Source organism: Hyperoodon ampullatus (assembly GCF_949752795.1).
Source record: "Hyperoodon ampullatus genome assembly, chromosome: X".
Taxonomy (NCBI): Eukaryota; Metazoa; Chordata; class Mammalia; order Artiodactyla; family Ziphiidae; genus Hyperoodon; species Hyperoodon ampullatus.
In genome coordinates, this window is record NC_136913.1 from 50354643 (window position 1) to 50371014 (window position 16372).

Genomic DNA, 16372 nt, shown 5'->3' on the forward strand with positions numbered 1-16372 from the left:
CTCAACCTCATCCTCTTCCTCCTCCTCCTCCTCATCCTCATGATCATCATTCTCATCATCATCCACAGCAGCAGCAGCAGCAGCAGCAGCAGCAGCCACTTTGGCACCAATATCCCATTATCCTCATCCCCATCCATAGTCCAGCTCACAGACCACCCATCTCATCTTCAGCTGGGCTCTTCACCAACTTGGCCACTTTCCACCAAACCCGCAAGTGTAGCTAGGCAGTTCTTGATTCCCTTGATGCCCTGGTTCAGAGTGAACGCTGCTGCCGACGACCCGCAGAGATCCCAGCCGTGAGCTTTGAGTTCCTTCTTTGTATCTTCTGACTCTTGCTGGCCTGTGGCTTGTCTGCACCGCATCTCTTCCTAGGGAGCAACCTCTGTCCTGCTCAAGTGGAGTGCTTCACTGGGACAAAGATCCGGTGGGTCAGTGGCAGGCACACTCCGGGAAGGTTCCGAAGGTTGTGACCCCTACTTTACTTGAATCACAAGGGTCCGGAAGTGGCCACCGCACTGCAACCCTGCGTGGAACCCCAGAGCATCCTTTGTGCGCAGGGGTGGGACTATTGGGGATGGCATGGGTCGCCCTGGTGGGTCTACTTGGGGAAGGCCACTTGGCCTCGACTACATTTGTCCACAAATTCGCTACCACCGGGGTCTTTCTTCCCGCAGGCCTCGCTAGCCAGGCTCCCAGGCTTCAGTTCTGCGCCAGAAGCCCGGGCACATGTCATGCTCAATATTTTCCAGGTGCCCCTGTGAATTTTTATCCTTTGGGAGAAGGTGGAGTACAGGGCAGAGGGGGAGGGGAAGTGGGTCTTGGGGTTTGGAGGGTCATGTGGAGGAAGGGAGCTGCTTGGGTTGGCTTGGCATGGAGATCTCTCTGCTTCTCAACTTAACCACTGACACTAGCCTAGTGTTCCCCCTGTAAGACCCGTGAGATCCTGCAGGGGAAATTATGGATCCCCGGTAAACACACACACACACACACAGTCACACACACACACACACTCATGCACGGAAACACACACAGGCACATGCACACATCTCAGAAAACACTTCTGAAGCACCACTCAACACCTTAAGGGAATGATGCGTTTCCAGGAAGAGCCTCAAAACGAGGGATCAGGGCCTTTAAGCAGAGCCTACTGGGATGTGTGGAGAGAAGAAAAAGGTACAACGTAAAAGCTGAGAGGAACCTTTTATTCCGGGATCTTACTGAAGACTACAGACTCAGCGACACCCATTCACAAAGCGCTGTGGAAGGGTTCTGAAGAAGTACGGGAGGAAGGAGCCAGGCTGTTTAGGAGTTTTTGTTGAATAAAAAGGAAAACCTAGAAACATGTTGGGGAATACCAAAAGATTGCTGCTAATCACACAGACAAAAAACAAAGCAGTGAAATCAACAGAGCACCATCACCACCAGCACCAGCATCAGCACCACCACCACCACCACCACCAAAACCTCACCCAGGCATCTCAATTCAGAGAATTGAGCGCGTTTCTAATTATGGGAAGACACAAGAGTCTTGGTCCATTGAAATCATTCCTACATATATGCATCTGAACTTTCCAGGGCTAGTATCCTGCTTTTCTCCATCCTGAATTGCCCTCAGGGACCACCCTTGGGGTCAGCTGCAGTGTCTGAGGCCTGATGGCAGGGCCTACAAACTCTGCTTACTGAAGAGGCTGGTGACATTTTGTGTCCGCAGATGCAAAGGAAAGCAGGCGGTCACCGTGGCGTGAGGGTTCAATGATGTCATGCCCATGCCACCCAGAACCTGGCGCGAGACCAATGTGGCAGGTGATCGTGAGGCTCTTTACAGTTTCCTCAGCGTTTCTTTTCTTTGTTCTTCTATAGTCTTCCTGGGTGTGTAGAGCGAGCAGGAGGGAGCTCCAAAGGAAAGAACATCCACGTCCCAGGGATTCCGCACACGCTGAAGTATCATAAGGACCCTTAGAACTGAGGAGTGGAGTGTCTGCTTGGAACACTTTTGTAGGCCAAGCTGTCCCAGGAAGTAGGCCCACCTTTGAAATTGGTGAGAAAACACAATCACACAGAAAACATCCCGCGACAACAAAAGTCACCACCTTCCTGTCGGGTAGGGCCTAAGGGGCATCTTTCCCAGGCATGAAACATCAGGGTACATGGGTCACTGATTTGGGAAAAATGCAGGGAGGAAGGAGGGCCGGGACTGGGAGCAGCAAGTGGTGGAATCCCTACTCTCAGCATCGCTTCACACCTTTGCCTGTGTTCGCCAGGGTTTAATGTTACTGAAATCACTCGGGCTCGCACACGCACACCCCCACCACCCCGCACATGGTTACATTCGGGACAGCACGCCTGCGCAAGCCCTCGCCCTCGTACCCACTCTGCCCGTCTCCGTGGACCCGACGGTTGCCCTACCTTCCTTGTTCCCTGTTCTTCTTCCTTCCCTTTTCTATCGGTACTTCCACTTCCCAGGTGGGCACTGCAGCATCGCCAAACAGACCTCTCTCTGGACACGGTTCTGCCCCTGGCCTGAGGGGCTGAGACTCAGCCTTGGCTGATGGCTCTTCCCTCAGCAAGCCCGAGGAGGCTTCGGCTGGTTCCATCTGCCACCCTGGGACACAGTGCCCTGGGGATCGCCTTCCTGCTTCACCTCCATTATGGTTCTTTCTTTTGATTTCAGCTTGCTCTCCACGTTCGGCTCCTGCCTTCCACTCAATGCCTTACTTTCAGTTCTTCCCTCTGGACAAAAGGCAGGGTTGGGTGCGTGCCTGGGAAGCTCAACCTGGACAATATATGCAGTCTCCCTTAGGAAGGGAAAATGCCCCCCTGGACTGGGAGAGTAAGGGGCATTCCCTCACATCCATCTCTTAATTGCCATCAGGGATTACCTCAACCCTCTCATGGCCCTTACCTCCTCCTATTAACCTAGAGTTCCCAGGGGTCTTCCTAACCTTTCTGTGGCCTGAGTGCATCCCAGGGCTCTTTGGCCCTTTGCAGTGGACCCATGACATACTCAGGGTGTCAGACGTGGCCTTGACTCTCCTTTTGCATTGTGTAGGCCCGGCGGGCCTACTGCTGAGTCGGAGCCCTTGATGGCACTCAGGAGGGACCACCCCGCCCCCGCCACCCTGCCCAGATCAAGGGGCTACCTTGTTGCCTGTCTTTTGGTCTCCCGGCAGCTAGTGTCTCCCTGTCACTCCCTGTGCATGTTGCAAAAGATACACAGTGAAGCGCCCCTGCACTGGAACCACGGCAACGCGGTGGTTGTCAGGGCCATGGTGGTTGAGGTGTTGGTGATGGTGACGGTGGTGGTGGTGGTGGGCAGTTACTGCTTCCCTCTGTTCCTTTCACTGGCCTAGTGTCCTCAGCGTCCTCCTCGCACGTCTGCTCTTTGGTTCAGGGGGAGGCACAAGTGTAGGAGAAGGCAGTCGTGTGGTTCAGTTTGGACTCTTCCCCTTCCCCCTCGACACCTTTTCCCTTCTCCAGCGGTGGAGGTCATTGTCATCCTCCGGGAAAACCCAGAGAACTAAACATCAACCAAACCAAGGAAGATCCAGGAGTTGCTTCGCAATGAAACAGCATGACGAACTCCAGGCTTGCAAAATTATCTCTTGACTTTCCATTCCGAGCACTTGTTCTCCTTACGGAAGCCCTTCAAGTCCGAACATGAGCCAGTAGGAGCCTCCTCAAGTTGCTCCCTGCTTGCCGTTGGTTCACAATCCAATGGCGTGATCCGAAGAGTATAGATTTCACGGTATACTTACGAGCGGTCGCCTCCCCGTCCCCAAGCCCAGGCAGGTTGGTGCTGGCCACCACGCACAAAACCGGGCAATCAAGCACCCATAGCCGGATACCCACGGCAACACATGCCCACGGGCAGGAAGCTCCATAGACAGGTGAGAGAGCATGGGCTCGGGTACACAAACACACGGAGACACACACACCACAGAGACGCACACACCACAGAGACACACACACTCTATCTTCCTACACCGCCACGCACAGCACACCCTCACACAACCAGAAACATACTGACACATGCTGTCAACTCTGCTTTCCTATATACCCTCGCACCACTCTCCCCCCACCCCACCCGCACCCCCTGCCTGCAGCAAGTACTCTGAGAATGGCTGAAACACACATTCCCAGAGGGGCTCTCAAAAAGCGACACGCAGCCATTCTGTGTTCCACTAGATAGTCCTCTGTCAGCAGGTGGGCCCAGGCTGCTGGTGTAAACCTGAAGCCTCCCTTGTTTAGCCAGGGAAATGGGCTCTCCAAGTGGGAGCAGAGTCTGTGCCCATCCTACAGAGAATCACGGCCCTGTGTGGGGCTCTGTGACTGGCGATGTTTGTTAGCCTTGCAAGGTTCCTGTGTGAGGGCAAGGCCAGCCTGCCCAGAGTCAGTCCATGGCACCCCATGTTAGGGGCGCCTCCAGGTTGGGCCAGCCACTTCTGGCTGCACTGTTGGGCCAGCCCGAGGTGGTGGCCTCAAGCTGAAGCTCCAGGCCTTGAAAAGGAAGCGGAGTCCTGCAACAAAGTGACTTGCAAGCCAGCGAGGTTTTCGCCACCAGCATGGTGGCCACCACCTGGTCCAGGAGAAATCCTGTGATTTAGACCCTCAGGCAATGTCACCCAGGCAGGTTGCTTGGTGTATCCTTTGCCTTTTACTTCTCCCAAGAGCAGGAGTCAAGAAAAAGGGGGTTGGAGGAAAGGAAGAGGAAAGGACTGCAGGGGCTCCAGCCTCGTGGCCAGTGGTCCTTTTGTCCTGTGCATTTGGTGGTCCACGTGGTTGCCGCTGGGTGATTGCTTCCTTTCCTTTTCTCTCCTCTTTCACGGGACTGTCTGTGTTGCTTTGGTTTTGCTTTTGGTTTTACATTAGAAGGGGAGGAGAGCTAAGGCCTGATGGTGTAGTGGGGGCAGGGTTAGGCGCTGAGTTGGCATTGATGGAGCCATACTGCCACCAAGCGGAGATGGTTTCGCTCAAAGCCAGTTACCAGGTCTCAAGAGATGGAGACAGCCACAGGGCTGGAAGCAACTGGCCCAGTGGGGACGGCGCGGGGTGGGGCTGGGGTGGGGCTGTTGTCCTGAGGGTGCACATGGGCAGTGGGCTCCGGGCCGTGCCTTCTTGTGTGCTCTCCGCGGGAGACTGGACCCTGGTTCTGCAGCTGGGCAAGGCCCTCAGAAACCCCAGGGGCAGCACGAGATGGCCGCCCCTGGGAGTGCCCGGTGCAAATGGCCCCGGCCCCAGAGCCTCGAAGACCCTCAGCTTCCGGTGAGGAAGGGGGCCACGTGACCCCAGTGCAGCCGCAGGCAGGGCACCCCGGCACTCCCCAGCAGGGACACCGGAGGAGAAGTTGCAGAATTCCTCTGGGCCCACCCCCAAAATGGCTGACGGGGAAAGCTGCGCTCCCTGGGCTGGACAGTCTGGGAGCTGCCTGCTGTGTCCGGGCTTCCCAGAGCGCACGACTTGCGCCACAGGGTCGCACTGGCAGCCACGCGGCCCTCAGAGGCCTCTGAAGCCCAGTGGAGGAGACCTCCTGCGCCTTGGGCAGAACCCATTCGGCCCAACACAGCCTCGCTGTTCCCTGCGCAGGGCAGAAGACACAGCTCGGCTGCCTGGGCTTTTCACATAACGTCTTCCGCTGGATGGCACTGTGGCTACAGAAATGGCAGTCACCCTTTCCCCTGCCCCCACGGAGCCTTCCGCGCCTGCCTTTAGCTTCCAAAAGGTGGTCGGTGTGCAGTGGTGGCTGTGAAACTTTCAGATCACCCTCCTCCTCCTCCTCCTCCTCCTCCTCCTTCTCATCCTCAACCTCATCCTCTTCCTCCTCCTCCTCCTCATCCTCATGATCATCATTCTCATCATCATCCACAGCAGCAGCAGCAGCAGCAGCAGCCACTTTGGCACCAATATCCCATTATCCTCATCCCCATCCATAGTGCAGCTCACAGACCACCCATCTCATCTTCAGCTGGGCTCTTCACCAACTTGGCCACTTTCCACCAAACCCGCAAGTGTAGCTAGGCAGTTCTTGATTCCCTTGATGCCCTGGTTCAGAGTGAACGCTGCTGCCGACGACCCGCAGAGATCCCAGCCGTGAGCTTTGAGTTCCTTCTTTGTATCTTCTGACTCTTGCTGGCCTGTGGCTTGTCTGCACCGCATCTCTTCCTAGGGAGCAACCTCTGTCCTGCTCAAGTGGAGTGCTTCACTGGGACAAAGATCCGGTGGGTCAGTGGCAGGCACACTCCGGGAAGGTTCCGAAGGTTGTGACCCCTACTTTACTTGAATCACAAGGGTCCGGAAGTGGCCACCGCACTGCAACCCTGCGTGGAACCCCCGAGCATCCTTTGTGCGCAGGGGTGGGACTATTGGGGATGGCATGGGTCGCCCTGGTGGGTCTACTTGGGGAAGGCCACTTGGCCTCGACTACATTTGTCCACAAATTCGCTACCACCGGGGTCTTTCTTCCCGCAGGCCTCGCTAGCCAGGCTCCCAGGCTTCAGTTCTGCGCCAGAAGCCCGGGCACATGTCATGCTCAATATTTTCCAGGTGCCCCTGTGAATTTTTATCCTTTGGGAGAAGGTGGAGTACAGGGCAGAGGGGGAGGGGAAGTGGGTCTTGGGGTTTGGAGGGTCATGTGGAGGAAGGGAGCTGCTTGGGTTGGCTTGGCATGGAGATCTCTCTGCTTCTCAACTTAACCACTGACACTAGCCTAGTGTTCCCCCTGTAAGACCCGTGAGATCCTGCAGGGGAAATTATGGATCCCCGGTAAACACACACACACACACACAGTCACACACACACACACACTCATGCACGGAAACACACACAGGCACATGCACACATCTCAGAAAACACTTCTGAAGCACCACTCAACACCTTAAGGGAATGATGCGTTTCCAGGAAGAGCCTCAAAACGAGGGATCAGGGCCTTTAAGCAGAGCCTACTGGGATGTGTGGAGAGAAGAAAAAGGTACAACGTAAAAGCTGAGAGGAACCTTTTATTCCGGGATCTTACTGAAGACTACAGACTCAGCGACACCCATTCACAAAGCGCTGTGGAAGGGTTCTGAAGAAGTACGGGAGGAAGGAGCCAGGCTGTTTAGGAGTTTTTGTTGAATAAAAAGGAAAACCTAGAAACATGTTGGGGAATACCAAAAGATTGCTGCTAATCACACAGACAAAAAACAAAGCAGTGAAATCAACAGAGCACCATCACCACCAGCACCAGCATCAGCACCACCACCACCACCACCACCAAAACCTCACCCAGGCATCTCAATTCAGAGAATTGAGCGCGTTTCTAATTATGGGAAGACACAAGAGTCTTGGTCCATTGAAATCATTCCTACATATATGCATCTGAACTTTCCAGGGCTAGTATCCTGCTTTTCTCCATCCTGAATTGCCCTCAGGGACCACCCTTGGGGTCAGCTGCAGTGTCTGAGGCCTGATGGCAGGGCCTACAAACTCTGCTTACTGAAGAGGCTGGTGACATTTTGTGTCCGCAGATGCAAAGGAAAGCAGGCGGTCACCGTGGCGTGAGGGTTCAATGATCTCATGCCCATGCCACCCAGAACCTGGCGCGAGACCAATGTGGCAGGTGATCGTGAGGCTCTTTACAGTTTCCTCAGCGTTTCTTTTCTTTGTTCTTCTATAGTCTTCCTGGGTGTGTAGAGCGAGCAGGAGGGAGCTCCAAAGGAAAGAACATCCACGTCCCAGGGATTCCGCACACGCTGAAGTATCATAAGGACCCTTAGAATTGAGGAGTGGAGTGTCTGCTTGGAACACTTTTGTAGGCCAAGCTGTCCCAGGAAGTAGGCCCACCTTTGAAATTGGTGAGAAAACACAATCACACAGAAAACATCCCGCGACAACAAAAGTCACCACCTTCCTGTCGGGTAGGGCCTAAGGGGCATCTTTCCCAGGCATGAAACATCAGGGTACATGGGTCACTGATTTGGGAAAAATGCAGGGAGGAAGGAGGGCCGGGACTGGGAGCAGCAAGTGGTGGAATCCCTACTCTCAGCATCGCTTCACACCTTTGCCTGTGTTCGCCAGGGTTTAATGTTACTGAAATCACTCGGGCTCGCACACGCACACCCCCACCACCCCGCACATGGTTACATTCGGGACAGCACGCCTGCGCAAGCCCTCGCCCTCGTACCCACTCTGCCCGTCCCCGTGGACCCGACGGTTGCCCTACCTTCCTTGTTCCCTGTTCTTCTTCCTTCCCTTTTCTATCGGTACTTCCACTTCCCAGGTGGGCACTGCAGCATCGCCAAACAGACCTCTCTCTGGACACGGTTCTGCCCCTGGCCTGAGGGGCTGAGACTCAGCCTTGGCTGATGGCTCTTCCCTCAGCAAGCCCGAGGAGGCTTCGGCTGGTTCCATCTGCCACCCTGGGACACAGTGCCCTGGGGATCGCCTTCCTGCTTCACCTCCATTATGGTTCTTTCTTTTGATTTCAGCTTGCTCTCCACGTTCGGCTCCTGCCTTCCACTCAATGCCTTACTTTCAGTTCTTCCCTCTGGACAAAAGGCAGGGTTGGGTGCGTGCCTGGGAAGCTCAACCTGGACAATATATGCAGTCTCCCTTAGGAAGGGAAAATGCCCCCCTGGACTGGGAGAGTAAGGGGCATTCCCTCACATCCATCTCTTAATTGCCATCAGGGATTACCTCAACCCTCTCATGGCCCTTACCTCCTCCTATTAACCTAGAGTTCCCAGGGGTCTTCCTAACCTTTCTGTGGCCTGAGTGCATCCCAGGGCTCTTTGGCCCTTTGCAGTGGACCCATGACATACTCAGGGTGTCAGACGTGGCCTTGACTCTCCTTTTGCATTGTGTAGGCCCGGCGGGCCTACTGCTGAGTCGGAGCCCTTGATGGCACTCAGGAGGGACCACCCCGCCCCCGCCACCCTGCCCAGATCAAGGGGCTACCTTGTTGCCTGTCTTTTGGTCTCCCGGCAGCTAGTGTCTCCCTGTCACTCCCTGTGCATGTTGCAAAAGATACACAGTGAAGCGCCCCTGCACTGGAACCACGGCAACGCGGTGGTTGTCAGGGCCATGGTGGTTGAGGTGTTGGTGATGGTGACGGTGGTGGTGGTGGTGGGCAGTTACTGCTTCCCTCTGTTCCTTTCACTGGCCTAGTGTCCTCAGCGTCCTCCTCGCACGTCTGCTCTTTGGTTCAGGGGGAGGCACAAGTGTAGGAGAAGGCAGTCGTGTGGTTCAGTTTGGACTCTTCCCCTTCCCCCTCGACACCTTTTCCCTTCTCCAGCGGTGGAGGTCATTGTCATCCTCCGGGAAAACCCAGAGAACTAAACATCAACCAAACCAAGGAAGATCCAGGAGTTGCTTCGCAATGAAACAGCATGACGAACTCCAGGCTTGCAAAATTATCTCTTGACTTTCCATTCCGAGCACTTGTTCTCCTTACGGAAGCCCTTCAAGTCCGAACATGAGCCAGTAGGAGCCTCCTCAAGTTGCTCCCTGCTTGCCGTTGGTTCACAATCCAATGGCGTGATCCGAAGAGTATAGATTTCACGGTATACTTACGAGCGGTCGCCTCCCCGTCCCCAAGCCCAGGCAGGTTGGTGCTGGCCACCACGCACAAAACCGGGCAATCAAGCACCCATAGCCGGATACCCACGGCAACACATGCCCACGGGCAGGAAGCTCCATAGACAGGTGAGAGAGCATGGGCTCGGGTACACAAACACACGGAGACACACACACCACAGAGACGCACACACCACAGAGACACACACACTCTATCTTCCTACACCGCCACGCACAGCACACCCTCACACAACCAGAAACATACTGACACATGCTGTCAACTCTGCTTTCCTATATACCCTCGCACCACTCTCCCCCCACCCCACCCGCACCCCCTGCCTGCAGCAAGTACTCTGAGAATGGCTGAAACACACATTCCCAGAGGGGCTCTCAAAAAGCGACACGCAGCCATTCTGTGTTCCACTAGATAGTCCTCTGTCAGCAGGTGGGCCCAGGCTGCTGGTGTAAACCTGAAGCCTCCCTTGTTTAGCCAGGGAAATGGGCTCTCCAAGTGGGAGCAGAGTCTGTGCCCATCCTACAGAGAATCACGGCCCTGTGTGGGGCTCTGTGACTGGCGATGTTTGTTAGCCTTGCAAGGTTCCTGTGTGAGGGCAAGGCCAGCCTGCCCAGAGTCAGTCCATGGCACCCCATGTTAGGGGCGCCTCCAGGTTGGGCCAGCCACTTCTGGCTGCACTGTTGGGCCAGCCCGAGGTGGTGGCCTCAAGCTGAAGCTCCAGGCCTTGAAAAGGAAGCGGAGTCCTGCAACAAAGTGACTTGCAAGCCAGCGAGGTTTTCGCCACCAGCATGGTGGCCACCACCTGGTCCAGGAGAAATCCTGTGATTTAGACCCTCAGGCAATGTCACCCAGGCAGGTTGCTTGGTGTATCCTTTGCCTTTTACTTCTCCCAAGAGCAGGAGTCAAGAAAAAGGGGGTTGGAGGAAAGGAAGAGGAAAGGACTGCAGGGGCTCCAGCCTCGTGGCCAGTGGTCCTTTTGTCCTGTGCATTTGGTGGTCCACGTGGTTGCCGCTGGGTGATTGCTTCCTTTCCTTTTCTCTCCTCTTTCACGGGACTGTCTGTGTTGCTTTGGTTTTGCTTTTGGTTTTACATTAGAAGGGGAGGAGAGCTAAGGCCTGATGGTGTAGTGGGGGCAGGGTTAGGCGCTGAGTTGGCATTGATGGAGCCATACTGCCACCAAGCGGAGATGGTTTCGCTCAAAGCCAGTTACCAGGTCTCAAGAGATGGAGACAGCCACAGGGCTGGAAGCAACTGGCCCAGTGGGGACGGCGCGGGGTGGGGCTGGGGTGGGGCTGTTGTCCTGAGGGTGCACATGGGCAGTGGGCTCCGGGCCGTGCCTTCTTGTGTGCTCTCCGCGGGAGACTGGACCCTGGTTCTGCAGCTGGGCAAGGCCCTCAGAAACCCCAGGGGCAGCACGAGATGGCCGCCCCTGGGAGTGCCCGGTGCAAATGGCCCCGGCCCCAGAGCCTCGAAGACCCTCAGCTTCCGGTGAGGAAGGGGGCCACGTGACCCCAGTGCAGCCGCAGGCAGGGCACCCCGGCACTCCCCAGCAGGGACACCGGAGGAGAAGTTGCAGAATTCCTCTGGGCCCACCCCCAAAATGGCTGACGGGGAAAGCTGCGCTCCCTGGGCTGGACAGTCTGGGAGCTGCCTGCTGTGTCCGGGCTTCCCAGAGCGCACGACTTTCGCCACAGGGTCGCACTGGCAGCCACGCGGCCCTCAGAGGCCTCTGAAGCCCAGTGGAGGAGACCTCCTGCGCCTTGGGCAGAACCCATTCGGCCCAACACAGCCTCGCTGTTCCCTGCGCAGGGCAGAAGACACAGCTCGGCTGCCTGGGCTTTTCACAGAACGCCTTCCGCTGGATGGCACTGTGGCTACAGAAATGGCAGTCACCCTTTCCCCTGCCCCCACGGAGCCTTCCGCGCCTGCCTTTAGCTTCCAAACGGTGGTCGGTGTGCAGTGGTGGCTGTGAAACTTTCAGATCACCCTCCTCCTCCTCCTCCTCCTCCTCCTCCTCCTCCTTCTCATCCTCAACCTCATCCTCTTCCTCCTCCTCCTCCTCATCCTCATGATCATCATTCTCATCATCATCCACAGCAGCAGCAGCAGCAGCAGCAGCAGCCACTTTGGCACCAATATCCCATTATCCTCATCCCCATCCATAGTCCAGCTCACAGACCACCCATCTCATCTTCAGCTGGGCTCTTCACCAACTTGGCCACTTTCCACCAAACCCGCAAGTGTAGCTAGGCAGTTCTTGATTCCCTTGATGCCCTGGTTCAGAGTGAACGCTGCTGCCGACGACCCGCAGAGATCCCAGCCGTGAGCTTTGAGTTCCTTCTTTGTATCTTCTGACTCTTGCTGGCCTGTGGCTTGTCTGCACCGCATCTCTTCCTAGGGAGCAACCTCTGTCCTGCTCAAGTGGAGTGCTTCACTGGGACAAAGATCCGGTGGGTCAGTGGCAGGCACACTCCGGGAAGGTTCCGAAGGTTGTGACCCCTACTTTACTTGAATCACAAGGGTCCGGAAGTGGCCACCGCACTGCAACCCTGCGTGGAACCCCCGAGCATCCTTTGTGCGCAGGGGTGGGACTATTGGGGATGGCATGGGTCGCCCTGGTGGGTCTACTTGGGGAAGGCCACTTGGCCTCGACTACATTTGTCCACAAATTCGCTACCACCGGGGTCTTTCTTCCCGCAGGCCTCGCTAGCCAGGCTCCCAGGCTTCAGTTCTGCGCCAGAAGCCCGAGCACATGTCATGCTCAATATTTTCCAGGTGCCCCTGTGCATTTTTATCCTTTGGGAGAAGGTGGAGTACAGGGCAGAGGGGGAGGGGAAGTGGGTCTTGGGGTTTGGAGGGTCATGTGGAGGAAGGGAGCTGCTTGGGTTGGCTTGGCATGGAGATCTCTCTGCTTCTCAACTTAACCACTGACACTAGCCTAGTGTTCCCCCTGTAAGACCCGTGAGATCCTGCAGGGGAAATTATGGATCCCCGGTAAACACACACACACACACACAGTCACACACACACACACTCATGCACGGAAACACACACAGGCACATGCACACATCTCAGAAAACACTTCTGAAGCACCACTCAACACCTTAAGGGAATGATGCGTTTCCAGGAAGAGCCTCAAAACGAGGGATCAGGGCCTTTAAGCAGAGCCTACTGGGATGTGTGGAGAGAAGAAAAAGGTACAACGTAAAAGCTGAGAGGAACCTTTTATTCCGGGATCTTACTGAAGACTACAGACTCAGCGACACCCATTCACAAAGCGCTGTGGAAGGGTTCTGAAGAAGTACGGGAGGAAGGAGCCAGGCTGTTTAGGAGTTTTTGTTGAATAAAAAGGAAAACCTAGAAACATGTTGGGGAATACCAAAAGATTGCTGCTAATCACACAGACAAAAAACAAAGCAGTGAAATCAACAGAGCACCATCACCACCAGCACCAGCATCAGCAACACCACCACCACCACCACCACCACCAAAACCTCACCCAGGCATCTCAATTCAGAGAATTGAGCGCGTTTCTAATTATGGGAAGACACAAGAGTCTTGGTCCATTGAAATCATTCCTACATATATGCATCTGAACTTTCCAGGGCTAGTATCCTGCTTTTCTCCATCCTGAATTGCCCTCAGGGACCACCCTTGGGGTCAGCTGCAGTGTCTGAGGCCTGATGGCAGGGCCTACAAACTCTGCTTACTGAAGAGGCTGGTGACATTTTGTGTCCGCAGATGCAAAGGAAAGCAGGCGGTCACCGTGGCGTGAGGGTTCAATGATGTCATGCCCATGCCACCCAGAACCTGGCGCGAGACCAATGTGGCAGGTGATCGTGAGGCTCTTTACAGTTTCCTCAGCGTTTCTTTTCTTTGTTCTTCCATAGTCTTCCTGGGTGTGTAGAGCGAGCAGGAGGGAGCTCCAAAGGAAAGAACATCCACGTCCCAGGGATTCCGCACACGCTGAAGTATCATAAGGACCCTTAGAACTGAGGAGTGGAGTGTCTGCTTGGAACACTTTTGTAGGCCAAGCTGTCCCAGGAAGTAGGCCCACCTTTGAAATTGGTGAGAAAACACAATCACACAGAAAACATCCCGCGACAACAAAAGTCACCACCTTCCTGTCGGGTAGGGCCTAAGGGGCATCTTTCCCAGGCATGAAACATCAGGGTACATGGGTCACTGATTTGGGAAAAATGCAGGGAGGAAGGAGGGCCGGGACTGGGAGCAGCAAGTGGTGGAATCCCTACTCTCAGCATCGCTTCACACCTTTGCCTGTGTTCGCCAGGGTTTAATGTTACTGAAATCACTCGGGCTCGCACACGCACACCCCCACCACCCCGCACATGGTTACATTCGGGACAGCACGCCTGCGCAAGCCCTCGCCCTCGTACCCACTCTGCCCGTCTCCGTGGACCCGACGGTTGCCCTACCTTCCTTGTTCCCTGTTCTTCTTCCTTCCCTTTTCTATCGGTACTTCCACTTCCCAGGTGGGCACTGCAGCATCGCCAAACAGACCTCTCTCTGGACACGGTTCTGCCCCTGGCCTGAGGGGCTGAGACTCAGCCTTGGCTGATGGCTCTTCCCTCAGCAAGCCCGAGGAGGCTTCGGCTGGTTCCATCTGCCACCCTGGGACACAGTGCCCTGGGGATCGCCTTCCTGCTTCACCTCCATTATGGTTCTTTCTTTTGATTTCAGCTTGCTCTCCACGTTCGGCTCCTGCCTTCCACTCAATGCCTTACTTTCAGTTCTTCCCTCTGGACAAAAGGCAGGGTTGGGTGCGTGCCTGGGAAGCTCAACCTGGACAATATATGCAGTCTCCCTTAGGAAGGGAAAATGCCCCCCTGGACTGGGAGAGTAAGGGGCATTCCCTCACATCCATCTCTTAATTGCCATCAGGGATTACCTCAACCCTCTCATGGCCCTTACCTCCTCCTATTAACCTAGAGTTCCCAGGGGTCTTCCTAACCTTTCTGTGGCCTGAGTGCATCCCAGGGCTCTTTGGCCCTTTGCAGTGGACCCATGACATACTCAGGGTGTCAGACGTGGCCTTGACTCTCCTTTTGCATTGTGTAGGCCCGGCGGGCCTACTGCTGAGTCGGAGCCCTTGATGGCACTCAGGAGGGACCACCCCGCCCCCGCCACCCTGCCCAGATCAAGGGGCTACCTTGTTGCCTGTCTTTTGGTCTCCCGGCAGCTAGTGTCTCCCTGTCACTCCCTGTGCATGTTGCAAAAGATACACAGTGAAGCGCCCCTGCACTGGAACCACGGCAACGCGGTGGTTGTCAGGGCCATGGTGGTTGAGGTGTTGGTGATGGTGACGGTGGTGGTGGTGGTGGGCAGTTACTGCTTCCCTCTGTTCCTTTCACTGGCCTAGTGTCCTCAGCGTCCTCCTCGCACGTCTGCTCTTTGGTTCAGGGGGAGGCACAAGTGTAGGAGAAGGCAGTCGTGTGGTTCAGTTTGGACTCTTCCCCTTCCCCCTCGACACCTTTTCCCTTCTCCAGCGGTGGAGGTCATTGTCATCCTCCGGGAAAACCCAGAGAACTAAACATCAACCAAACCAAGGAAGATCCAGGAGTTGCTTCGCAATGAAACAGCATGACGAACTCCAGGCTTGCAAAATTATCTCTTGACTTTCCATTCCGAGCACTTGTTCTCCTTACGGAAGCCCTTCAAGTCCGAACATGAGCCAGTAGGAGCCTCCTCAAGTTGCTCCCTGCTTGCCGTTGGTTCACAATCCAATGGCGTGATCCGAAGAGTATAGATTTCACGGTATACTTACGAGCGGTCGCCTCCCCGTCCCCAAGCCCAGGCAGGTTGGTGCTGGCCACCACGCACAAAACCGGGCAATCAAGCACCCATAGCCGGATACCCACGGCAACACATGCCCACGGGCAGGAAGCTCCATAGACAGGTGAGAGAGCATGGGCTCGGGTACACAAACACACGGAGACACACACACCACAGAGACGCACACACCACAGAGACACACACACTCTATCTTCCTACACCGCCACGCACAGCACACCCTCACACAACCAGAAACATACTGACACATGCTGTCAACTCTGCTTTCCTATATACCCTCGCACCACTCTCCCCCCACCCCACCCGCACCCCCTGCCTGCAGCAAGTACTCTGAGAATGGCTGAAACACACATTCCCAGAGGGGCTCTCAAAAAGCGACACGCAGCCATTCTGTGTTCCACTAGATAGTCCTCTGTCAGCAGGTGGGCCCAGGCTGCTGGTGTAAACCTGAAGCCTCCCTTGTTTAGCCAGGGAAATGGGCTCTCCAAGTGGGAGCAGAGTCTGTGCCCATCCTACAGAGAATCACGGCCCTGTGTGGGGCTCTGTGACTGGCGATGTTTGTTAGCCTTGCAAGGTTCCTGTGTGAGGGCAAGGCCAGCCTGCCCAGAGTCAGTCCATGGCACCCCATGTTAGGGGCGCCTCCAGGTTGGGCCAGCCACTTCTGGCTGCACTGTTGGGCCAGCCCGAGGTGGTGGCCTCAAGCTGAAGCTCCAGGCCTTGAAAAGGAAGCGGAGTCCTGCAACAAAGTGACTTGCAAGCCAGCGAGGTTTTCGCCACCAGCATGGTGGCCACCACCTGGTCCAGGAGAAATCCTGTGATTTAGACCCTCAGGCAATGTCACCCAGGCAGGTTGCTTGGTGTATCCTTTGCCTTTTACTTCTCCCAAGAGCAGGAGTCAAGAAAAAGGGGGTTGGAGGAAAGGAAGAGGAAAGGACTGCAGGGGCTCCAGCCTCGTGGCCAGTGGTCCTTTTGTCCTGTGCATTTGGTGGTCCACGT